Source organism: Denticeps clupeoides, chromosome 1 (assembly GCF_900700375.1).
Source record: "Denticeps clupeoides chromosome 1, fDenClu1.1, whole genome shotgun sequence".
In the NCBI taxonomy this organism is placed as follows: domain Eukaryota; kingdom Metazoa; phylum Chordata; class Actinopteri; order Clupeiformes; family Denticipitidae; genus Denticeps; species Denticeps clupeoides.
The window spans coordinates 18,812,883-18,839,607 of NC_041707.1; the positions used below are offsets into that span (position 1 = coordinate 18,812,883).

Here is a 26,725-nt window from a genome sequence, read left to right on the forward strand (position 1 = left end):
GCTCGTGGCCACCATTCCTGAGCCAGGCGTTGATAATACAGGGGTCGACAAGCAGTCAGGTCGGAAAGCCACACGCAAGCGAAAGCACCTGGCTCCTGTGGTAGATCTGTGCGTGGAAAAGTCACAAAAGCGTATGGTGAAAAAGCCGCAAGGTATGTATTACATATGTTTTAACACAATGTCAATATTTTATTAAAATAATAATAAAATCAGGTTTGATAAAACTATCAGGAAAGAAGACGAAAACAGATTTCAAGCTCCCGGAAAAGCCAGAAGGTGTGTATTTACATGGTTTTAACGCAATCGTTATTTTAATAAAATATTAATTTTAACATCGTGTGATTTGTTACAGGTAGAAACCCTGTAAACGTTGATCTCGACTTTGTCACCGATTGGACCAACACGGATTACAAAGCGTGGGATGCGGTAGATTTTGCCAGATCAGACATCGCCACGCAAACAGAACCAAACCACATCGACCCACAGAGGTACCGGCGGTTTTCTAATCATTCTGAATGCTGTGTGTGCCATAAACAGGTATTAGATAACATTGTTAAGGTGTATGACTTGCAAGAAAAGTTGATTAGGACTGTAGGGATTATAGCCAAAGCTGTAGAACATACATCAGATCTGAAGCGTGTCGATTGGTCATCATTATCAGTGGTTTTGTTGCGTTTAAGTGGCATTTCACGTGTGTAAGGGGTGTTTTAAACTTGTTGTCATCCATAATGGAGCCGTCTAAACGTCAATGTATTGGTGGTGATGCTGTGGAAGATTTTAATAAAACACTAAACGAAATGTTAAACATCGAGACATGGGGGGAAATTGAGATGTTTAATATTGTTTTACATCAAATTCAAAATGGTTGTGGTGCTGAATCTGATCCAGTATCCTTAGAAGAATTGTCTATAAGGGGTGGTGTGATAGACGGTTACCATGTTACACCTAAACCACGGTTCAATGGGGTGGTACTGCGTCGTGATATTAATTTCAGATCCGTTTCGAGCAGCGACATATCATATCTTTGAATACATTGTGGATGTGTGAAATATATCGTAAAATTCTCACACACACTGGCCGGACAGAGTGGTGTTTTCGATGTCACACTGAGTGGCGATACCCTGCTTTCAGATGTTAATGCGATCCTTTCACCCGCGAATAACCATTCGTATGAAATTCTGATGGACGCCATCGAAAAAATAATCCAAAGCAATAAAAAAAATTATGTGCGATGAGACACTACACCTGACTGTTTCAATCGCTAGAGGTCGTGATGGGGGCGCGCGACGTAAATTGCGTGATTTGGCTCATGATCAGATAATAAGCAAGAACAGGATGAATCTATTCTGCCCCGTTAATGTTACAAACCATTTGTGCTTCGCGATATGCCTGGCAAATTTTGTAAACCCTGAGAAACCAACAGCTTATTTAGAAAAATTGGCTGCCACATTTCAGACACGGTGCGGGCTACCTATTCACCATAAAGTCGGCTTTAATGATGTTCCAAAATTTGAGAGCTTATTGGACATCAAGATTGAAATTTCTGCAACACCCCTACGTCTGATCTGTAAAAGATCACAAACTAGCACTGTACCGCATGCAAAAACAGCCTTTTTATACATACACGACAGCCATTACTACGGAATATTAAACCTCAAGGCGTTCATGGGGGTGCCGTATGTCTGTGAATTCTGCTATGCCGGTTACACTTCGTTCCGAGACCATGGTTGCAAATACAGGTGTGATGTTTGTAACGACCCCGGCTGCCCTTCAAAAGGTCACAGGTTCGAGATATTGCTCGTCTTGTGGGAGGTTTTGCAAGTCTGATTTTTGTTTTGACAAACATAAACAGCCCCGTCCTATGAAGAGCGATCCTAGCGTGGTAGCGTCAAATTGTGATCTTACAAAATTTTGTAAGAATTGTAACAGGCGTTACCACGTTAGTGTTAAAAAACTCAAACCACACACGTGTCCGACACCACACTGTGTTCATTGTCGTGAAGAACTGATTCCAGACGCTAAGCATGAATGCTTCATACAACCCATTAGATTGAAGGAGACAAATAACCGCTACATTTTTTTTTATTTTGAAACACGTTTCGAGAACAGCAAACATCATGCAAACTTTGTTTGCGCAATTACATTTACAGGTGTGGAGTTCACGGCTGAGGGTGACGGAGCCAATTCACAAATTCACGCACACACCCGTCGACCAAGGTTCAACGGTTTCACATTTTTAGCACACAACGCTGCAGGGTTTGACAATTTCATACTTTTGGAATATTATTCCAAAAACGGGATCAAACTAGATGTGACAATGACTGGATGCCGTCTGATATTCATGTTTGATGCATGTTTTAAACAGCGTTTTATCGACAGCTATTCTTTTCTACCGATGAGTCTGGCAAAAACAACAGCTGCGTTAAATCTCACCACCACAGAAAAGGGTTATTTCCCACACAAAAGTATCACACGCTCAAACAACCATTACATAGGCCCTGTAGAAATATACTGCTTTGACATATGTTACTTTGCTAAAGACTGGTAAAACATCTGTTATCAGATGTCGTGCAAACAAAGGAACAAAAGACTCACTCAAAGAGGAAGTGGAACATATCACTCAAAGAGGAAGTGAAACAAGACAACCGTACCCGACCGTGTTAAAACTGTCAACTTCGCACCTTGTGGTTTGACCCTGCTGAAGGGGTTATCTGCCCCTGCCAGAAGACAGTACAAACAACCAGAAGACCCCAAAAGAAGACCCCACCCCAAAAGACTTTGTTTGTCAGTACCTATAAAAGAGCTGAGCACGCACTGAAACATCGGAATCTGTACACAGAGTGCTAGTGGTTGTCTTCTGTGAACATTAAAGATTCCCCCTTCTGCGCAGACTGAGTCTTGAGTCTTCATTCTTTCTCAGCCTTGAGCAATGCATCCTCCAACAAAGAACCTGGGTTGAAGGACCCGCGGAGAAGACCAATAATCTCACAAATTTATTCCTTCAGCCCATATCCGGATAAGACCTTTTATGGATATGACAACATGTCCAATGCTGGCAGACGTGAATTTGATGACTGGTACAACGAATCAGCGTGCGGTGTTTTTGATTTTCAGAAGGAACTCCGTTTCTACGGTCGAAACGACGTCGTGCTGTTAAGAGAGGCGTGTCTGAAATACCGTGATGAGTTCATAGAATGCACGGGTCTAGACCCTTTTGGTCAAACCACGTTGGCATCGTGCTGCATGGCTGTATACAAAACACACTACCTACCACGTGATACACTTGCTCTTACACATAACAACGCGTACACAAGCCAAAACAAGGCATTTTCAGACATTAGCATCGAATGGCTGGAATATGTCAAAACAACCAGGCATGTGAACATCCAACACGCTCTGACAGAGGGTGAGGTTGTGGTTGGGAAATACTGTCTTGACGGCTATTATGAAAAAAATGGTCGTAAATACGGTTTAGAATTTAATGGGTGTATGCATCATGGACATGATTGTAAATACACACCCACCCAAACTCATCCTTTGTCAAGGCTCCCGTACAGTGTTTTAAGAAGGCGTTTTGATGATAAGATCGAAACCCTCACCAAGGTGTACGGCTTAAAAGTCGAACTTATGTGGGAGTGTCAGTGGCGTCGTTTAAAACAGGTCGATCCATCAGTCATAAAGTTCATGTCAACATATACACATCCCAGTCGTCTAAAGCCGAGAGACAGCCTCTTTGGCGGTCGAACGAATGCGTACAAACTATCACAAAACATCGGACGGTGAAAAAATTCGTTACTTTGACAAAACGGGTAGAGACTGGTGAAATCAATCATCAAAGGAATTTCCGATCGGCCACCCACAGATCATTTTGAAAGACTTTGATAGTCTCGAAAATTACTATGGGTTGATTAAAGCAACGGTGTACCCGCCACGTGGTCTCTTACACCCTGTGTTGCCTTACCGATGCGGCGGCAAACTAATGTTCCCGCTTTGTAGAACATGTTGTCATCTTGAGAATCAAGCGTCACCATGTACTCATACTGACGGCGAGAGATCTCTTTCGGGTTGTTGGGTTAGCATTGAATTGTTGAAAGCTGTACAGATGGGTTATGTTTTGGCTGAGATTCATGAAGTGTGGCATTTTGAACAAAGATCAGAAACGTTGTTTGCAGATTATGTGAAAACGTTTCTACAATACAAGCAGGAAGCCAGTGGGTACCCGCCGGGGGTTGTGACGGATGCTGAAAAGCATGCCTACATCGAAGATTATTTTCAAAAACAGGGTATCCGTCTGAATCCTGAAAAAATCTGTTCAAACCCTGCAAGGAGAAATATTAACAAACTCCTATTGAATTCACTTTGGGGCCGATTTTCAATGCGGGAAAACCTTCCATTCACAGAGTTGTTGAAAGATCCTGATGATTTTGCGCGCTACATTTTTGGGGGCGGTCGTGAAATCACACATTTTGCATTTGTCTCGGACGAAGTGGCATTGGTTCAGTGGCGTTATGCAGACGGTTATGGCGCTCAAATGCGTGACATTAATGTGTTTCTTGGAGCGTTTACAACTGCTCATGCACGCCTAGAATTATATTCTGTGATGGAGAAATTGGGGGATCGTCTGCTGTACAGCGACACAGTCTAATCTTCGTCTCAAAAGATGGTGACTGGGAGCTCCCCTAGGTCCATATCTGGGTGATATTACTGACTAGGTAGGCCCCGGGGATTACATTACAGAATTTTGTTCAGGCGGTCCGAAAACATATGGTTACATCACTGCTAACGGTAAGACATCCATGAAGGCCAAGGGTATCACTCTCAATGCTGAAAATTCAAAAGCTGTAAATCTACGCGCTCTGGTTGATTTGGTTAACAGCTATGTAATAGATAGAGACCGGTCGCAACATGTTTTAACACGCACAGACACAATTACCAGGAATAAAAGACACCTCACATTACATAACAAATCAGATGTCAAAAGGTTCAAAGTTGTGTACAACAAACGAGTCCTGCTCCCAGACTTTACGACGCTCCCCTATGGGTATTGACACAAGATGAGATGTCACAGGTAAATATGTAAATAAAACATTTTTCTTTTTTTATCATTACGTCTGTAACATCTGTATATATGTACAGTTTTCTATTATTTGTATCTGTGTGATTTTCAACATGTTTGTAACATATTGTATATATGGATGTTTGCATTATTTGCATATGTGTGATTTTTTCAATATGTCTGTGACATTTGTATATTTATATTTGTATTTTTATGCTATTATATGCATGTGTGTTATTTTCTACAATTTATGTGTATCATCTCAGGATTCGATCTCAGATTGCAACATCCGTTCTCGTGTATAGTAAGCGGACCGTCAAACTCTGGAAAAACGTTTTTTGTGAAAGCGTTAATAGCCGATGCAGACCGCTTAATATCTACAACGATTGAAAACATTGTCTACATTTACGACTGCTGGCAACCTCTTTATGACTAGTTGTTAAAAATTAGGAATATTAATTTTATACAAGGTATTCCTGACACTATCGGACGACCAACTCTTGCCGCCAACCAAACCATCGCTATTAATTATCGATGACTTAATGGATGTTGCGAGCGGCAATAAGCAGGTTGAAAAAGTGTTTACACAATACGTGCATCATAGAAATCTCAGTGCTATCTACATGGTTCAGAATTTGTTTTTTCAGGGGAAATCCAACAGATCAATCAGTTTAAACACAAATTACCTAATACTTTTCAAAAACCCAAGAGACTATACACAGATTGCTGTATTAGCGAGACAGATGTATCCTGGTAATACCAAATTCTTCCTTGAATGTTTTAAAAACGCTACTGAAAAACCCTTTGGCTACCTCATGATTGATTATAAATCTAGAACACCTGACACGTTTCGTCTCAGAACGGATCTGCTTTCAGAGTATCCGGTGGTCTATGTTCAGAAAAAAAAGAGTTTAGACGCTGACATGTCTAATCGTCTTTATAGAAATCTGCCGCTTCTAAAACTCTTACTTAAGGCTAAGCCGATACAGAGACGTCTCATTTTACAAGAATCTTCGAATGAGCTGATTCTAACCTTATGCGAAGTGGCTTTGAATGTGCTCAGCGGTACAATACCATTGACAAAGTCACAATATAAAAAGTTGGAAAAAAAGAAAAAAGCTATAAAATTCATAGCCGATAAAAAAATTGGTGTGTTAAGAAAGAAATATGTGATCAATCAAGAGGGCGGGTTCCTTTTACCTCTGTTAAGCGTCGCAGTCCCCTTTATAAGTAGTCTAATCGCATCAAGACAGGGGGGCTAATGGAACACGCTGAAAGGATGTATTTGGTACCCCCGCGACAGCTGGACAGGTTAAAAAACGATGGTGCACCTATACCTCTGAGACAGCGCACGGAAAATGATTTGGATGCATCGATATAAAAGTGTTTTGGACAGAACTGATTTGGGGGATTATGAAAAAGCCAAATTATACTCGACGCTCTTGCAGAGGTATATATCGGTGGTTAAGCAGGGTGATCATGAGACTAAATCGATAACGCTTAACCTACCACAGGCATCTGAAAATGTACAGACATCACCCACAGAAGCAGCGACCGTTGATGACGACGCTACGGTTAGAGGTTTTACAAAATGTACCGCAGAGAAGTAAAAGGAATGTCCGGTATATATTAGAAAAAATGATGAAATCACAGGGGGTTGCTGCATGGGGTAGAGAGGGCGAATTTGTTTTCAACGGTACGACCAGTCCAGGATCTCACATTTTCGATTTGGTTAAGAACGTTACCACCCCTCAAACTATGAATCCTCATAGGAGACCCAAGGGGTGGCGTGAATTCCTGAGTGCTATAGCAATGTTGAACATACCTCTTTCTACGGTTCCAAACAGACGTGTTAAAGATGAGGTCAATTCATTTAAAAACATTAACAAGACTTTTACCACCCGTGATGATGATGGTGATTCAGAACCACCTGCGTTTTCATCGCCACGTTTAGATACAAGCGCATGGTTACATTTTTAAAAAGTGTATACAGTCTTGTTTTAAAACGTGTTTGAACATGTGATGACAATAAACAAACTTGATACATATATTTGTTTTTCGGCTCATTTATTTAGAATAAGATTTTTTCATAAACACCTCACCAGATTGTATACATTGGGAGTTTTTAAACATATCACAATTATAGACATGCGGGTGTAGTTTTTTCACAAATAGCGAGACCTTTTTATCATTTTTAGTCAAGTCGTTGGAATATTTAGATAAAACATCTTCATAGCTCAAACCCTTTGACATGTGGTAGAGAAAGAATACACAGTGTTCGCCGCACGTAACCGATGATAAATCCTGAACCTGTTTATTTGAAAATTGTACATTGTAACATGTAGTTCTTAGAAATGTATAAACGGTTGACTGAAACATCTTGCTGTCTGGCCTGTTTCCAAAACTGTCAAAAAAACAACCGACACGGTCTTCAGTTATGTACACAGCTAACCAGTGTTCACCCGGTTGGTCCGAACTGTGTGTGTTAATTATCACAGATGCTGGTAATGTTGCCACAGGTCTTTTGGGTAATTGGTCGGACGGCAGTACGCCTAAAAAACACGTGTTTGTGGAGATTTTGTCCATAATATTTAATAGTTGTACGGTGTTCATTAATTCAGTAGTGGTCCACAAGAATCTGCCTGCGATTGGACACTTCGATTATGCTATCAAATATAGCGTAGACTATTAAATTGATAGTGTTTCGAAGCGGTTGTCTAAAACGCATTTCCAATCTGATGTTCCCTGATCTAATTAACGACATGTGTTGGTTGCATTCTTCATCCGGTGTGAGGTTAAAAGCGTAGAGTGTGTAACCGTTCAAGAAATCCTCTGTCTATAGACAACGCCCGGGTTTTTAGATGTCTGCCGGTTGATAACGCCAACTGATAAAACTCTTATAGCAGAACCTTCTATGTACTGTGGTTGAAACGGCTTGGCAGGGAATTGCTGTCCGTCCACATACACTGCTAGGAATTCTAAATCATAATGTTTGAATGCAAAAGGGTTTTTAGCATAAGATCCTGAAAATGAGTCATTATCAACCATCCCAATCACAATGGCTTTTGGTAGTGTCCCCAAAAACAGGTTTTCCTGATTAGCGCCGCGTGTTCCGGTGGGCACGGAGAAATTTTTTAAGTATACCCTGTCGATAGGATATTTAGCTGTTGCTGTGAGTAATGCCTGCGCGTGTCCTAACCTGACAGCTGGTGACACTGAAACCTTTTTAACAAACATGGACGCTGCCAGTATGTTTATTTTATAACCCAAATTGTCACTGCGCATTAAGCAAAATTCATCTTTAGCACATGTTAATCGAATTTTTATATCAACGCCGTTCAACATCAGTTTTTCTTGAAAAAAGATATCACTGTGTATGGGAGATAATAAATTCAACAACGCTACTAGCATTAGTGAATGCGGCCCTCTTGTTCAACCCCCGGTTTGCTCCAGCCGGATCCGCAGTATCCATATGACCCGCAGTATCCTTGTAAAATAGGCCTGCTGAGAAAAGCGTTTCGAGCGCATGACGATCATAATTTATCAAACACTCAAAAATACTTCTGTACGGGTATGTATTTGAACCGATCCCCCAGGGATACGTCGACCTGTGAAAATATTGTAGCTCCGGGGTAATTAACCAAGCCGACTGGTGCACCCTCATCTATATCGGTGCCATCCGGTTTAGTGATCTTGAGTCTTGTGTATAAAAGTGTATTGTTTAAATCAACATAGTCTTCACCGTTTCCAGCTATGAAAAACTCCAGGGGTGCAGAGTCAGTCAGTGCCGAGATAGGCGGTACTTCGATGTATGTACTTTTTTCTATAGACAGCTGCGTCATGGGGACTGTAAACAAATCCAACTCTGACTTTACGCATTCATCGGACATCCCGTGTATTAACGCCATGACTAAAAGATGTTTTTTAAATTTCTTTTAGTCCGATACTCATGCATGCGTTGTTTACCCCTCGAGTTTCTTTTAGACACTGAGTTTTGTTTCTTCTTTACTTTGCTTTTCTTGCCATGCGTGATTCATTTTACACCCGGTGGTTTGTGTTCATATCGCCTGTTCATTACCATCATACCTGAACCATCTTGTCCAACATCATTTTGTCTAGGTCTCATGACATTCGTTACTACATCGGTAACAATGTTCTTTGCCGCCGATTTTAGATGGGGTTTTGCTATAGCGAAACCTTTTTTCAATAGCGGTAGTGCCATTCGGAAAAGACCTCGGAAAATACCGCCAAGCCCTGCGCCGTACATGGAAGGGGCGCCATAAAAACCTGGAATCCCACCCCCCGCTTGGTTTTGATAATACGTCACATAACGATGAGGGTCTATCGTGTACGGATTAAAAGCCTTCATAGTTTCTCAAATTCTTTGATATTGTTTCGTGGGTCTGAAGTGTAGTTTTGTAACCACCTTGCCGTACTTAAATGGTATGACAATTCTGATCTGATTTCACTTTTATAGCTATATCGCTGATGTGTGATTTTGAAACACGTACGTAGTGCGCTCTGTCATACTTGACTGTGACAAACTCTTTGTTTTTCCCGGTTATATGTACACATCGTAGAAGGGGTACAAAATAGTCACCCACCGCCTGATATTCTATAAAGTCTGTATAGACAAAAAGGCTATATTCGCCACCATACAGGTCGGCCGGATATGATGCATATGATCGACTCAACGGATCCACAGTAATGCTTGCGTCAAAAAATTCGTTATTCTTAAATCCTAAAATAATCCTAAGCTTGCCTGATATCGCTATGGTGACAGGTTTGTTCGAATAGACATAAACCTTATTAATAAGGTCATCATAACCAAATGTAACGCTGTGTACCCTGGTATAGCCGCTTATCTCTTTGACTACGCGTAGGTTATTACACAAGCATTACAGACATATTGTAACATCCAATCTCTCCCCTGTTATATTATTTGTCAAAAAGATGATTTTGTCATCCTCTCCAAAAGTCGGCCATGATCGCGGGTACTGGAATTCAATCAGCGCTACTTCCCAATCGCCCTTTAAAATAATAGGTTTCGCGAGTTTGGTCCTATACTTTGATATGGTATTATCAGGATATACGCTCTGTGAGGCATTACACGGCAGGGTTACATAAAAGCCTTCGTCCCCCATGGTGTTGTTTTATCGTGAATGAAAGACTGATTCTGGAACAAACTATTTAAACATCTACTACGTCTTTTTCATCAACCCAAGAGTTACATTTTTCAGGCCACCCCAACCACTTCACAAAGACCATACGTCTTTTCCCCATGTTCTTCCTTTCCAAAATTCTCAACTTTAAACGGTTTATTACTGATTAGTTTGATCTTTTGCAATTCTTCATAAAAGGTACCGTCTATTATATCGCCATCATAATCTACCAATTTGTAGACCGGTGGATGACGCGGGATACATGCTGATATAGTAAAGAATTCATCTGTGAAGTTTTGTTCATATCCTTTTGTGAATGCACCTCTTGCTTTAGAAATTCTTACAATGTCGCCTGTTTTGTAATTGAACGTAACATTTTTCTGCTTCGCATCGTTCACACCGTACAATGACTGAAACACTCGTGCTTCATTTGTAGAGCAGACCTGTGCAGGTTTCATTTTAATGCTACGATGGTAGCTGGCATTGTATGATTTTATTAAATCAGGAAGTACGTCTATATACCTTTTAGAATTGACCGATGTCAGATATCGCCACATTCTACCCTTAATAGTCCTGTTAAAACGTTCGATAACGCTTGCCTTTAATTCGCTACCTGTGGCAAAATGGGTGATACAGTGTTCTCATTAGATTTTGAAATCCTTTGTTGAAAAACTCCTTTCCTCGATCGGTCTGTAATTTTTGAGGTACTCGTCCTTCCTTTAGAATAGTTTCAAATGCTCTAGTCACCTCGGCTCCGGTCTTGTTTTTTAAAATACGAGCCCACGCATGTTTACTAAAAACATCTATACACGTTAACATGAATTTATAACCATCATTTTCCTTTGAATACATAGACATGTCAACAAGATCTGCTTGGAATTGTTTGTCTATACCATACACCACGACTCTATTCCGCTTGTATTTTAAACGCGCTGGTTTGTGTAACGTGTATGCATCCTCCCCTGATAACCAGTCAGAAACCGTCTTATTAGACAACCTGACCCCTGTATTTTTAAACACGGCATCTTTTAACCTTGTTTTACCACAGAAGGAGCCCTCGCTGTCTGGCGTATAGTAGTATGTAGTATGTTTTTAAAAGGTCCATCATGATGGGTTGCTTCGTGAAATAATGACACAATCTATTTTGGTTACACATCATTTATTTTCAAATTATGCGTTGTCGAGGTATTGTAAAAATTTCACACATATATCTAAATCTCTCTCAATAAGGTATGAAACCAGCGTCTCGACGATGGTATAAACATTCATTATAACATTTTCACGCAGTTTAACAATACAGACATCGGTTACGTAAGCACACAGCGTTATGATGTGGCCTATTTTAAAACTATGATTACACAACATGCTTTCTATGATCCTACATATAGATGCATGACAACACCAGTCACCATTTACACACATGTGTACAAGATTACACCATACTATAGAATTTCTTCTGGCTAACGTCATGTGTTTTTTGAGATTGTCCAAACGTATGCTAGATGTCACATAAATACTGTTAAAATCAATCACTTCATCTGCAATAACATTTCACAACAATGATGTTAGTTCAGATTTAACAAAATCTTTTGACAGACTGAAACCCATGTTTACAGAACAGCCTTCTCACCCCAGCTCTTTAGCGCTTCATAAATTACACCAGCACTTTGTGAGTCAGCAAGCCTCTCAGTCATCTGATCCAGCCTCTGGAAAAAGAATGGTTCATCTTCTAATTCGTAGGCCAGCGCCCCCACAGCACCGTTGATTTTCTGAGGATGTACATAGAGGCCGCACGCTGTTAGAACGTTTGTGATGAGGTGGTGTGTCTCAGGCTGGAAAAGTCTCTGCTTTATCTTGTCCATGTTGGTCATGTAGAAATATCCCTCCGGCTCATAGAGACACGGGTGTTGGGTCTGACTCGGATGGTCCACCATGCAGCCGTAACAGGTCTCCCGTAGCAGTCGTCCGACGATGTTTTGGAGGATTCTGCACACGCAAAACTTTATGATTTTAAAAGCTTTTAGTGTGGAACAAGCCAATTCGTCGCCATCCCACGGGTTTGAGACATCGCCCGCATGTGCCGCCACCGGTGGTGGCTTCTCATCAGAGGTTTGCAGCGACGGGATGTCTACCAATGGTCCAGGCATGTATGTCAAATTCTGCAACCCCAGACTGTCACCCAGTTTGTCGATCCAACAACAGTCTTCAGCAGCATCAGCTGCACCATTCAGTCTAACAGCCATGACTTAACAGAACCTGTGATCACTCAGATTGTGTTAGGGGTCTGAGGTCCTGTTCAGCTTTTTAATGGTTAGCCGGTGTAGGGGGTGGTTCAGGGTGTGACGTGGCATTGTCACACTCCACCTCCCCATGAAAAAGGCACACCCTGATTTCGTTGTATCCGGCCAAAATCTCGCTCCATTTAAACAATCTGTCAATCTTCTTGAAGACGTTGTGGAGTATGGCCACATCACACCACGGGTACATCACTTTCACATCCTTTGGCGATCCATACACACGGCGTTCACAGTCTGGCACCACACGACTGACATTCTTACCACTACACACGTAAATGTAAGACTCTGATTTCCGCTCTTGACATCCACCACACACGTAGTAGTGGTTTTGATCCGTAGCACCGGTCCACGATATGTAGAAAGGCCCCGTATTTACATCTTCAATCTTTTTCCACCCGTTATTCTTGAACAAACACCAGTCTTCAGCATAAAACGACACACACAATTGGTCGTCCGGTGTAAACTCCTGGTCCGTGTCCACCGAGTACAGTCTCACATGATGCTCCTTGTCAAAAATATAACCGCCGACACGTCCATCGGATAACATCCATTCATATTCTTCACAGCCACCAGGGTTCTGAAGAAAATTCACCAAGGATCGAGGCCTTCTCCTTTTTGGCGCAAATGGTGTATCACAAACTATCTTGTTTGTAACAGGCGTAGGCGTAATACGTCTCTTCATAGCTGCACCAAGCGGGCTGCCCATTGTAACAGAATCTGTTGTACTCTGTTCAGAGACATCCTACGCCTCTTTTATTACCCTATGCCACCGTGGTAAACACACACACACACACACACACATACACACAACACCTTAGCCATATGTATGGGTTGGGGTTAGAGAAGGGTCAGGGAGAAGGGAAGGAGGTCATAAATTACGCGCAGGGTGATAAGACATCTGTTTTTTTAAAGCCTGTCTAAGTGTTTATGTAAGAATGGACATCGCGGGAGCATGCTTTGTCTTACATAACAGATGTCTGGAGGGGGAAGGAAGGAAGGAGGTCATAAATTACGCGCAGGGTGTCCGGTGGAGAAGGCAGAAGGGGAGAAGGCTAGGAGGTCATAAATTACGCGCACGGTGTCCAGTGTCCAGTGGAGAAGGGGAGAAGGTAGAAGGGTAGATGGTCATGAATAACGCGCTTTTTCCTCATGCAGATGTCATCAATCATTTTTGACAAAGTATATTTTAATGACTACTTACATGGTTTTGCACTCTCCACCATGTGCCCTTATTTGTATATGGTGTTTTTAAAATTGTATATTGTGTTTTTTTTTTTTTTTTTTTTTTTTTTTTTAAATTGTATTTATACTTTGTATTCAATGTTACTGTTTTTGTATTTAATATGTTACTTGTATGGGTCAGAGAGTAACGTAATTTCAATTCTCTGCATGTCCTGTACATGTGGCAGAATTGACAATAAAGCTGACTTGACTTGACTGGTGTCCATAAAGGGGTGCAACAGCATGAGTCAGAAGAACCGTTCCTTCAGTCATTGATCAGGCTTTCATCCCACAAAAAAAAAAAAAACACACCACCACACACCTCCCTTTTTATGAACATTTGAACCATGTTGTCCCAAGCAAGATTTCAAATAAGAAACGTGCCAGGGGCTCACAGGTCCGCTCTGACTACACTCTTCTTTATTTTTATTTCTCAGATGCCAAACCGAAAAACCAACTGCCCAATTTGCCACTGCGTGTACTGGAATGTTCACCAGCATCTAATGCAGGTGCACAACGTGTCCGAGTTGAGCGGAAACTCCTTGCGACAAAGTCTGGGCGGTACAAAGGCAGACTGGACTGCCCCATTGTAGACTAACGCCCGGGGTCTTTTGTGCCTGGACTCTCACGTCAGAACCCAGCATGACCTGACGACCGACGAGTCATCTCGCCTCATCGCAAAGCAAAAAGCGGCGCAACGTGCCTTGAGAAAGCTCCAGCATGAACCAGACCCCAAATCTGACCTCAGAGTCACAGTCCAGAGGCTGGAGGAGCGAGTCAAACGGCTGGAGGACTAACGGCGTGAGAACGAAGTTCAGCCAGAGACATGCTCCTCAACCTTGGGTTAATATATTCTGATGTATTAAATGAGCAAATGTGTGCATGTATGTATTGGATTATTGGTTTTGCAATAACTTGTGCTTGTGTTGTAAAAAAAGGACCTCATGGACCAGTACAGTACCCACGTGCTCAGGCTGAATCCAACACAGCTCAGCAGGTGGTCACCATACGAAAATCTCCAGCACATGTGGGGAAAGAAGTCTCCACCCACACTCAACTTAAGCTTTCTGAAGGCCTGCACAATGATCTATAGGTACATTTAGTTAAACCATTCGTTTGTTTTTAATTCATTTATCTAACACCATGCTTATTGAAACTGATTTAAATTTTCCCTCACCAGCTTGGTCTCCAACATCACAAGCCAATTTAGGCCCACCACCGTAAAGGTTTGCCTAGGAGACGTGTCCAAATTCATCGAATATTTGACCGCCCACGTGGTACAAAGATTGGGATCAGCTGATTGCGGGCTACTTTGGTTGCATTAAGGCATTTGAATGACACTTTGGTCGGTCAGGTAAGGAAATCACCGACTGAAAGAGTCATGAAAAAGCCAACACCATGCTGAGCCAGACGACGTTAGAAAAACTGATCTGGATGACGTCAGAGCAAATCCAAGAGGCTTTGCATATATAGTTTCTCTTTGTATTATTAATAACAATAATATTATTATTAATACTAATATTAGTTGTGAGTTATTATCCATTTTAGTAAAATCAAGCCTTTAAAACAGTGTTTCTCAGATGGCCTAGAAAACAGGGATTCGGACGCTCTGTGCTCGTGCTTTGGCCTTCTGGCGACGTACCTTTTCACCTGCACGGGCCATCGTAGCACTGTGGTGGCCAACAGGACAGTCCAGGAGATCCTGGATGCTGAAGAGCACTGTAGATAATACGTAATAAACGTGTTATTCTTTTTGGGACCTAACAATACAAAAAGAGCTCTAATTATTTTTGAACATAGAAATAGATTATCTGTCCACATTTAGGTGAAAGATCACAAGACTTGCACAGCCTTTGGCATGGCAAAAATACCCTTGGCATCAGCAGAAATGGCCCGGCTCCGAAAATTCTTTCCATGCTGCCAGGCTACAAGAGGTGATGACGTTTTTCTTCACGTCAAACGGTCAGCCCTTTTCCAGGATTAGCCAGGTGGTCGCTGAGACGTGTCGGAAGCTCAGCTTCAGCCATAACATTTCTGTGACTGCCATCCAAAGCGCTGTTGCCACTTGTGTGAGACAGCAGACCGGCGGGCAAATCTCATGTGCCACTCAGAGGATGCGGTGAACGGTCCATAATCAAGGCACACGAAGCTCGCTTCAAATTGCACTCTGCACTGGGCCTTGGGGGGGGTGCCACACCAGGGGACAATGGCACTCCAGCAATGACGTGGACCAGTGAGGAGGGTGACGAAAGAGAAAAGGCAGAAAACGGTGCAGAAATCCCTGAAGAGTCGCCTCCAGTGGACCCACAGCGTACACAAGAAAGTGGTGATGGGGTGATGTATGGTCTGCATGTGTATTTGAAATGCTTAAAATTGCCCTTTTTGTCATTGTTAAAAGCCCAGAGATAAAGGCCAAGAGTAGCCCACACTTTGCCCAACGTCAATTCCTCACCAGTCACCTGTGAGTGTACTCCCCAGGCAGAGATCTTTGTTGGTAGGCATGTTGTGATGGCACGATATAGCAACTTGCATGTGAAATAGTTAAGAAAAATGGCTCTGACATTTTTCTTTTTTAAAGGTTCAAGGATGCCGACGCACTATGCAGTACACAAATGAGTTCAGAAATACGATATGGCAGCTGTTTCAAAACCATGCTGGTAGCCTCACTCAAGACAAGGCAAGTATGATATGGTTTTTCTGAAATAAATTATTATTAGTGTATGATTTTATTTATTTGGCTTCCAGGTCCAGTCAGTGCTATTGAGCAGTCTGGACATCCTTAGTAGTGATTAAAATATACTTTGTGTCAAAAATGATTAATGACTTATCGGCATAAGGAAAAAACACGTGATTTATGATGACCTACCCTTCTACCTTCTCCCCTTCTCCACCGGACACCCAGCGCGTAATTTATGACCTCCTTCCCTTCTCCCCCTGGACACCCGCACGTCCTCTCACATTCATAGATGTCATAACCACTTAGACAAGCTTTAAAAAAAAAAAAAAAAAAAAAAAAAAAAAAGATGCCTTATCACTTGTTTACAAACTATGGCTGTTGTGGGGAGGTTATAAGCCAGTAAACCTTTACCTCTTTCTCGCAAACACTGAATCAATGTGTGGCCTTACAAATGTCACACACACGCTCGCGCACACACATTTCTAGTTAAAGAAAATGTGGAAGGATTCGTGTTCTAGAGTATGGTAACTATTCCGCTTTCAAACAAAGTTAATTTCATACCACTACTGCTAAAATAAATGAACCCTTTTATGATTTCCCCTGACCCACACACACACAGATCCTCTCACTTCCTCTGACCAATCTTTAAACACTCTAAATCTTATCACTAGTTTACAAATAGTGTCATCACCATGGTCTGTGACCCCACCATTTCTCGAGACCTCTCAATGCTCCCTGTCACCATGCAAAATGAAGTGTTCTGAGCACACACACAGACTAACTTTAAAACAGAAACCGTATTTAAATGATAAATGTTTTAAAAGTGTTTCTAGTTAAAGAAAATGTGAAAGGATTCAAGTTCTAGTGATTGGTAACTATTCCGCTTTTCAAACAAAGTTAATTTCATACCACTACTGATAAATAAATGAAATGAATTGTAATGCTGTTTTATGAATAATCCATTCTTCAAAAGTTGTCTATTCTATGGTTCTAATATGTTAACAGACTATAATTTCTATTTAGTTAAACAGTGCACAGAGAGATATATGGATAAGCCTGTGAATTAACTATTTTTAACAATTTCTTTTTTTTTTGTTTGGTAGAAACAAGATTTTAAGAGGGTATCAACTTTACATACGAATAGGACACATGTTTAACAAATAATGTTTATTTTATGAAACATGAACATTTATATTACTAACCCAAGACAAACACATGGCATGGCTAACCTAAAAACATAGGTATATTGTTCTTTTTTTACGACCGCCATAAACATGCACATCACACACACACACACGCCTATATAACAAGAGCGATCTCCTTCAGACCCTCATTCGACTGTTCGTCAGGACCATCTGTTGAACCGCTAAGGACCATCACCGACAATGAACTCTCAGTAAGTTTTTCATAATACATAAAACTATATGCCATGTTACAACGTATGTGTGTATTTATTTGTTAATAGGCGTGACTTTTCTGTAGAAAATCACTGGAAGAACCATCAAACCTGGCGTGTTTTGAAACACCAGGCTTCGAAAACCTATGGACTGCGCGGTTTGGTGCGTATAATTATGAACCACAAATTTCATACCAACGTATTTGTAAAAACCATAGATTCTACTACTACTACTACTACTAATAATAATAATATCACTACATAGTTGTGAGTGTTTTTGACCGTGTATGCATTCTAATAGCAGAACATTATCCAAACTCCAATGTTGTAACCGCAGATGTTGAATGCTCTGCCGACAGTCTAGGTAATATATTTATGACTACCTAATACGGTTTTATGAATTTTTCATCATATGGTTGTGATTGTAATATCTCTCGTTATGTACAGCAACCACCAGACAGCTTGTGGCTACCATTCCCGAGCCAGGCCTCGATAATACAGGCAGTCAACAAGCAGTCAGGTCGGAAGGTGACACGAAAGCGGAAACACCTGGCTCCCGTGGTAGGTCTGTGTGTGGAAGAGTCGCTAAGGCGTATGGTGAAAAAGCCACAAGGTATGTATTACATATGTTTTAACACAATTTATTATTATTTTAATAAAATATTGACAATCAGGTTTGATAAAACTATCAGGAAAGAAGACGAAAACAGATTTCAAGCTCCCGGAAAAGCCAGAAGGTGTGTATTTACATGGTTTTAACGCAATCGTTATTTTAATAAAATATTAATTTTAACATCGTGTGATTTGTTACAGGTAGAAAACCCGTAAACATCGATCTCGACTTTGTCGCGGATTGGACCAACACGGATTACAAAGCCTGGGATGCTGTAGATTTCGGCAGATCAGACGTATGCACACAAACGGATAAGGCCGCTGAAACTACAGATACAAACCCACAGAGGTACCAGTGGCTTTCTAATCATTCTGAATGCTGTGTGTGCCATAAACAGGTATTAGATAGCATTGTTAATGTGTATGCCTCGCAAGAGAAGTTGATTAAGCCTGTAGAGGTTATAGCCAAAGCTGTAGAACATACATCAGATCTGAAGCGTGTCGATTACTCATCGTTATCAACGGTTTTGTTGCGTTTAAGTGGTATTTCACGTGTGTAAGGGGGTGTTTTAAACTTGTTGTCATCCATAATGGCGCTGTCTAAACGTCAATGTATTGGTGATGATGCTGTGGCAGATTTAATAAAACACTACACAATATGTTAAACATCGAGACATAGGGGGAAATTGAGATGTTTAACGATGTTTTACAACGAATTCAAAATGGCGGTGGTGCTGAATCTGACCCAGTATCCTTAGAAGAATTGTCTATAAGGGGTGGTGTGATAGACGGTTACCATGTTACACCTAAACCACGGTTCAATGGGGTGGTACTGCGTCGTGATATTAATTTCAGATCCGTTTCGAGCAGCGACATATCATATATTTCACACATCCACGATGTATTCAAAGATATCGTAAAATTCTCACACACACTGGCCGGACAGAGTGGTGTTTTCGATGTCACACTGAGTGGCGATACCCTGCTTTCAGATGTTAATGCGATCCTTTCACCCGCGAATAACCATTCGTATGAAATTCTGATGGACGCCATCGAAAAAATAATCCAAAGCAATAAAAAAAATTATGTGCGATGAGACACTACACCTGACTGTTTCAATCGCTAGAGGTCGTGATGGGGGCGCGCGACGTAAATTGTGTGATTTGGCTCATGATCAGATAATAAGAACAGGATTAATCTATTCTGCCCGTTAATGTTACAAACCATTTGTGCTTCGCGATATGCCTGGCAAATTTTGTAAACCCTGAGAAACCAACAGCTTATTTAGAAATATTGGCTGCCAAATTTCAGACGCGGTGCGGGCTACCTATTCACCATAAAGTCGGCTTTAATGATGTTCCAAAATTTGAGAGCTTATTGGACATCAAGATTGTGATCTTTTACAGATCAGACGTCAGGGTGTTTCAGAAATTTCAAACTAGCACTGTACCGCATGCAAAAACCGCCTTCTTATACATACACAAAAACCATCACTACGGAATATTCAACAAAGCGTTCATGGGAGTGCCATACGTCTGTGAATTCTGCTATGCCGGTTACACTTCGTTCCGAGACCATGGTTGCAAATATAGGTGTGATGTTTGTAACGACCCCGGCTACCCTTCAAGGGTCGACGTTTCGAGATATTGCTCATCTTGTGGGAGGTTTTGCAAGTCTGATTTTTGTTTTGACAAACATAAACAGCCTCGTCCTATGAAGAGCGATCCTAGCGTTGTAGCGTCAAATTGCGATCTTACAAAATTTTGTAAGAATTGTAACAGACGTTACCACGTTAGTGTTAAAAACCCCAAACCACACACGTGTCCGACACCACACTGTGTTCATTGTTGCGAAGAACTGATTCCGGACGCTAAACATGAATGCTTCATACAACCCATTAGATTGAAGGAGACAAATAACCGCTACATTTTTTTTGATTTTGAAACACACGTTTCGAGAACGGCAAACATCATGCAAATTTTGTTTGCGCAATTACATTTACAGGTGTGGAGTTCACGGCTGAGGGTGACGGGTGTGTGCGTGAATTTGTGAATTGGCGCCGTCGACCAAGGTTCAACGGTTTCACATTTTTTTTCCACATTCAGAGGCATGTCTGAAATACCGTGAACAGTTCATAGAATGCACGGGTCTAGACCCTTTTGGTCAAACCACGTTGGCATCATGCTGCATGGCTGTATACAAAACACACTACCTACCACGTGATACACTCGCTCTTACTCATAACAACGCATACACAAGCCAAAACAAGGCATTTTAAGACATTAGCATCGAATGGCTGGAATATGTCAAAACCAGGCATGGGGACATCCTACACGCTCTGACAGAGGGTGAGGTGGTGGTTGGGAAATACTGTCTTGACGGCTATTATGAAAAAAATGGTCGTAAACACTGTTTGAATTTAATGGGTGTATGAATCATGGACATGATTGTAAATACACACCCACCCAATCTCATCCTTTGTCAAGGCTCCCGTACAGTGTTTTAAGAAGGCGTTTTGATAAGATTGGAACCCTCACCAAGGTGTACAGCTTAAACATCGAAGTTATGTGGGAGTGTCAGTGGCGTCGTTTAAAACAGGTCGATCCATCAGTCATAGAGTTCATGTCAACATATACACATCCCAGTCGTTTAAAGCCGAGAGACAGTCTCTTTGGCTGTCGAACGAATGCATACAAACTATCACAAAACATTAGACGGTGAAAAAATCTGTTACTTTGATTTCACCAGTCTCTACCCATTTTGTCAATCAAAGGAATATCCGATCGGCCACCCGCAGATCATTTTGAAAGACTTTGATAGTGTCGAAAATGACTACGGGTTGATTTAAAGCAACGGTGTACCCGCCACGGGGTCTCTTACACCCTGTGTTGCCTTACCGATGCGGCGGCAAACTAATGTTACCGCTTTGTAGAACATGTTGTCATCTTAAGAATCAATCTTCACCATGTACTCATACTGACTGTGAGAGATCTCTTTCGGGTTGTTGGGTTAGTATGGAATTGATGAAAGCTGTACAGATGGGTTATGTTTTGGGTTATGATTCATGAAGTGTGGCATTTTGAACAAAGATCAGAAACGTTGTTTACAGATTATGTGAAAACCTTTCTACAATACAAGCAGGAAGCCAGTGAGTACCCGCCGGGTGTTGTGACTGATGCTGAAAGGCATGCCTACATCGAAGATTTTAAAAAACAGGGTATACGTCTGAATCCTGAAAAAATCTGCTCAAACCCTGCAAGGAGAAGTATTAACAAACTCCTATTGAATTCACTTTGGGGCCGGTTTTCAATGCGGGAAAACCTTCCATTCACAGAGCTGTTGAAAGATCCTGATGACTTTGCGCGCTACATTTTTGGGGGTGGTCGTGAAAATCACACATTTTGCATTTGTCTCGGACGAAGTGGCATTGGTTCAGTGGTGAAATGAGTGACATTAATGTGTTTCTCGGAGCGTTTACAACTGCTTATGCATGCCTAGAATTATATTCTGTGATGGAGAAATTGGGGGATCGTCTGTTGTACAGCGACACAGACAGTCTAATCTTTGTCTCAAAAGATGGTGATTCGGAGCCGCCCCTAGGTCCATATCTGGGTGATCTTACTTATGAGGTAGGCCACGGGGATTACATTACAGAATTTTGTTCAGGCGGTCTGAAAACATATGGTTACATCACAGCTAACGGTAAGAAATCCATGAAGACCAAGGGAATCACTCTCAATGCTGAGAATTCAAAAGTTGTGAATCTACGATCTCTGGTTGATTTGGTTAACAGCTATGTAACAGATAGACAAGTCGCAACATATTTTACCCTGCACAATCACCAGGAATAAAAGACACCTCACATTACAAATCAGATGTCATAGGTTCAAAGTTGTGTACACCAAACGAGTCCTGCTCCCAGACTTTGACGCTCCCCTATGGGTATTGACACAAGATGTCTTTGAGAGATGTCACAGGTAACTATGTAAATAAAACCTTTTCTTTTTCAGTCATTATGCCTGTAACATCTGTATATATGTACAGTTTTCTATTATTTGTATGTTTTTTTTTTTTTTTTTTTTTCCCCCCAACATGTCTGTAACATATTGTATATATGAATGTTTCTATTATTTATGTATGTGTGATTTTTCAATATGTCTAACATTTGTATATTTATATCTGTATTTTTTTTAATGCTATTATATGCTTGTGTGTTATTTTCTACAATAAAAATTTGTGTATCATCTCAGGATTCGACCTCAGATCTTGTGTATAGTAAGCGGACAGTCAAACTCTGGGAAAACGTTTTTTGTGAAAACATTAATAGCCAATGCCGACCGCTTAATATCTACGACGATTGAAAACATAGTCTACATTTATGACTGCTGGCAACCTCTTTAAGACGAGTTGTTAATCAGACGCATCAAATTTATAGAAGGGATCCCTGACACATTGGCTGATGACCAACTCTTGCCGCCGACCAAACCATCGCTATTAATTATCGACGACTTAATGAATGTTGCGAATGGCAATAGGCAGGTTGAAAAAGTGTTTACACAATACGTGCACCTAATACTTTTTAAAAACCCAAGAGACAATACACAGATTGCTGTATTAGCGAGACAGATGTATCCTGGTAATACCATTTTTTTCATTGAATGTTTTAAAAACGCTACTGAAAAACCCTTTGGTTACCTCATGATTGATTATAAATCTAGAACACCTGACACGTTTCAGAACCGATCTGCTTTCAGAGTATCCGGTGGTCTATGTTCAGAAGAAAAAAGTTTAGACGCTAACATGTCTAATCGTCTTTATAGAAACCTGCCGCTTCTAAAACTCTTACTTAAGGTTAAGCCGATGCAGAGACGTCTCATTTTACAAGAATCCCCGAATTAGTTAATTCTAACCTTATACGAAGTGGCTTTGAACGTGCTCAGCGGTACAATACAATTGACAAAAAGGTCACAATATAAAAAGTTTGGAAAAAAAGAAAAAAGCTATAAAATTCATAGCCGATAAAAAAAATTGGTGTATTAAGAAAGAAATATGTGATCAAGAGGGCGGGTTCCTTTTACCTCTGTTAAGTGTCGCAGTCCCCTTTATAAGCAGCCTAATCGCATCCAGACAGGGGGGGCTAATGGAACACGCTTAAAAGATGTATTTGGTACCCCAGCGACAGCTGGACAGGTTAAAAAAAAAACCAAAAAAAAAACGATGGTGCACATATGCCTCTGAGACAGCGTGCGGAAAACGATTTAGATGCATCGATAAAAAGTTTCAGATAGGTCTGATTTGGGGGATTATGAAAAAGTGAAATTATACTCGCCACTCTTGCAGAGTTATATATCGTTGGTTAAGCAGGGTTATCATGAGAATAAATCGATAATGCTTAACCTACCACAGGCATCTGAAAATGTACAGACATCACACACATGCAGCGACCGTTGATGACGATGCAACGGTTAAAGAGGTTTTACAAAATGTACCGCAGAGAAGTAAAAGGAATGTCCGGTATATATTAGAAAAAATTATGAAATCACAGGGGGTTGCTGCATGGGGTAGAGAGGGTGAATTTGTTTTCAATGGTATGGTCATTCCAGGATCCCACATTTTCGATTTGGTTAAGAACGTTACCACCCCTCAAACTATGAATCCTCAAAGGAGACCCAAAGGGTGGTGTGAATTCCTGAGTGCTACAGCAATGTTGAACATACCTCTTTCTACAGTTCCAAACAGGCATGTTAAAGATGAGGTCAATTAATTTAAATACATTAACAAGACTTTTACCACCCGTGATGATGATTCAGAACCACCCGTGTTTTCATTGCCGTGTTTAGATACAAGCGCATGGTTACATTTAAAAAAAAAAAGTGTATACAGTCTTGTTTTAAATGGGTTTGAACATGGGGTTGACAATAAACAAACTCAATGATACATGTATTTGTTTTTCGACTCATTTATTTAGTATAAGATTTTTTCATAAACACCTCACCAGATTGTATACATTGGGAGTTTTTAAACACATCACAATTATAGCCATGCGGGTGTAGGTTTTTCACAAATAACGAGACCTTTTTATCATTTTTAGTCAAGTCGCTGGAATATTTAGATAAAACATCTTCATAGCTCAAACCTTTTGACATGTGGTAGAGAAAGAATACACAGTGTTCACCGCACATAACCGATGATAAATCCTGAACGTGTTTATTTGAAAATTGTACATTGTAACATGTAGTTCTTAGAAATGTATAAACGGTTGACGGAAACATTTTGCTGTCTGGCTTGTTTCCAAAACTGTCCAAAAAAACAACCGACACGGTCTTCAGTTATGTACACTGCTAACTAGTGTTCACCCGGTTGGTCCGAACTGTGTGTGTTAATTATCACAGATGCTGGTAATGTTAACACAGGTCTTTTGGTTAATTGGTCGGACGGCAGGACGCCTAAAAAAACCCATGTTTGTGGAGATTTTGTCCACAATACTTAATAGTTGAACGGTGTTCATTAATTCAGTAGTGGTCCACAAGAATCTGCCTGCGATTGGACACTTCGATTATGCTATCAAATATAGCGTAGACTATTAAATTGATAGTGTTTTCGAAGCGGTTGTCTAAAACATATTTCCAACCTGATGTTCCCTGATCTAATTAATGACTTGTGTTGGCTACATTCCTCGTCCGGCGTGAGGTTAAAAGCGTAGAGTGTTTATCCATTCAAGAAATCCTCTCTTTTGATAGACAATGCCCGGTTTTTTAGATGTCTGCCGGTTGATAACGCCAACTGATAGAAGGTTCTGCTATAAGAGAGTTTTATGTAATGTGATTGAAACGGCTTGGCCGGGAATTGCTGTCCATCCACATACAATGCTAGGAATTTTAAATCATAATGTTTGAATGCAGAAGGGTTTTTAGCATAAGATCCTGAAAATGAGTCATTATCAACCATCCCAATCACAATGGCTTTTGGTACTGTCCCCAAAAACAGGTTTTCCTGATTAGCGACGCATGTTCCGGTGGGCACGGAGAAGTATACCCTGTCGATAGGATATTTAGCTGTTGCTGTGAGTAATGGCTGAGCGTGTCCCAACCTGACAGCTGGTGACACCGAAACCTTTTTAACAAACATTGACGCTGCTAGTATGTTTATTTTATACCCCAAATTTTCACTGCGCATTAAGCAAAATTCGTCTTTAGCACATGTTAATCGAATTTTTATATCAACGCCGTTCAACATCAGTTTTTCTTGAAAAAAGATGTCGCTGTGTATGGGAGATAATAATTCAACAACGCTACTAGCATTAGTGAATGCGACCCTCTTGTTCAATCCCCGGTTTGCTCCAGTCGGATCTGCAGCATCCATATGACCCGCAGTATCCTTGTAAAATAGGCCAGCAGAGAAAAGCGTTTCCAGGGTGTGGCGATCATAATTTAACACTCTATGATACTTCTGTACGGGTATGTATTTGAACCGATCCCCCAGGTATACGTCGACCTGCGAAAATATTGTAGCTCCGGGATAATTAATCAATCCGACTGCTGCACCATCATCTATGTCTGTGCCATCCGGTTTAGTGATCTTGAGCCCTTTTGTATAAAAGTGTATTGTTTAAATCAACATAGTCTTCACCGTTTCCAGCTACGAAAAACTCCAGGGGTGCAGAGTCAGCCAGTGCCGAGATAGGCGGTACTTCGATGTATGTACTTTTTTTTTTTTTTATAGACAGCTGCGTCATGGGGACTGTGAACAAATCCAGCTCTGACTTTACGCATTCATCGGACATCCCATGTATTAACGCCATGACTAAAAGATGGTTTTTAAATTTCTTTTAGTCCGATACTTGTGCAGGCGTTGTTTACCCCTCAAGTTTCTTTTCGACACTGAGTTTTGTTTCTTCTTTTCTTTGCTTTACTTTCCATGTGTGATTCGTTTTACACCCAGTGGTTTGTGTCCATATCTTCTGTTCATTACCATCATTCCCAAACCATTTTGTTTAGGTCTCATGACGTTCATTACTACATCGGTAACAATGTTCTTCGCCGTCGATTTTAGATGGGGCTTTGCTATAGCGAAACCTTTTTTCAATAGCGGTAGCGACATTCGAAAAAGACCTCGAAAAATACCACCAAGCCCTGCACCGTACATGGAAGGCCCGCTGTAAAAACTGTGAATCCCACCGCCGGCTTGGTTTTGATAATACGCCACATAATAATGAGGGTCTATCGTGTACGGATTAAACGCCTTCATAGTTTCTCAAATTCTTTGATATTATTTCGTGGGTCTGAAGTGTAGTTTTGTAACCAC

At 41.0% G+C, this 26,725-nt stretch overlaps 2 long non-coding RNA genes across 2 annotated transcripts; both read left to right on the forward strand.

Moving 5' to 3' along the window:
- The first annotated feature begins 238 nt into the window (after positions 1 to 238).
- Positions 239 to 15,002, forward strand: LOC114799758 (uncharacterized). Its single transcript, XR_003751267.1, has 5 exons — positions 239 to 276; positions 353 to 488; positions 14,174 to 14,579; positions 14,675 to 14,829; positions 14,917 to 15,002. It is a non-coding gene; the product is annotated as an uncharacterized LOC114799758 (long non-coding RNA).
- Positions 15,003 to 18,408: 3,406 nt separating this feature from the next.
- LOC114799480 (uncharacterized) lies at positions 18,409 to 20,379 on the forward strand. Its single transcript, XR_003751242.1, has 3 exons — positions 18,409 to 18,422; positions 18,502 to 18,546; positions 18,623 to 20,379. It is a non-coding gene; the product is annotated as an uncharacterized LOC114799480 (long non-coding RNA).
- The last annotated feature ends 6,346 nt before the right edge of the window (positions 20,380 to 26,725 follow it).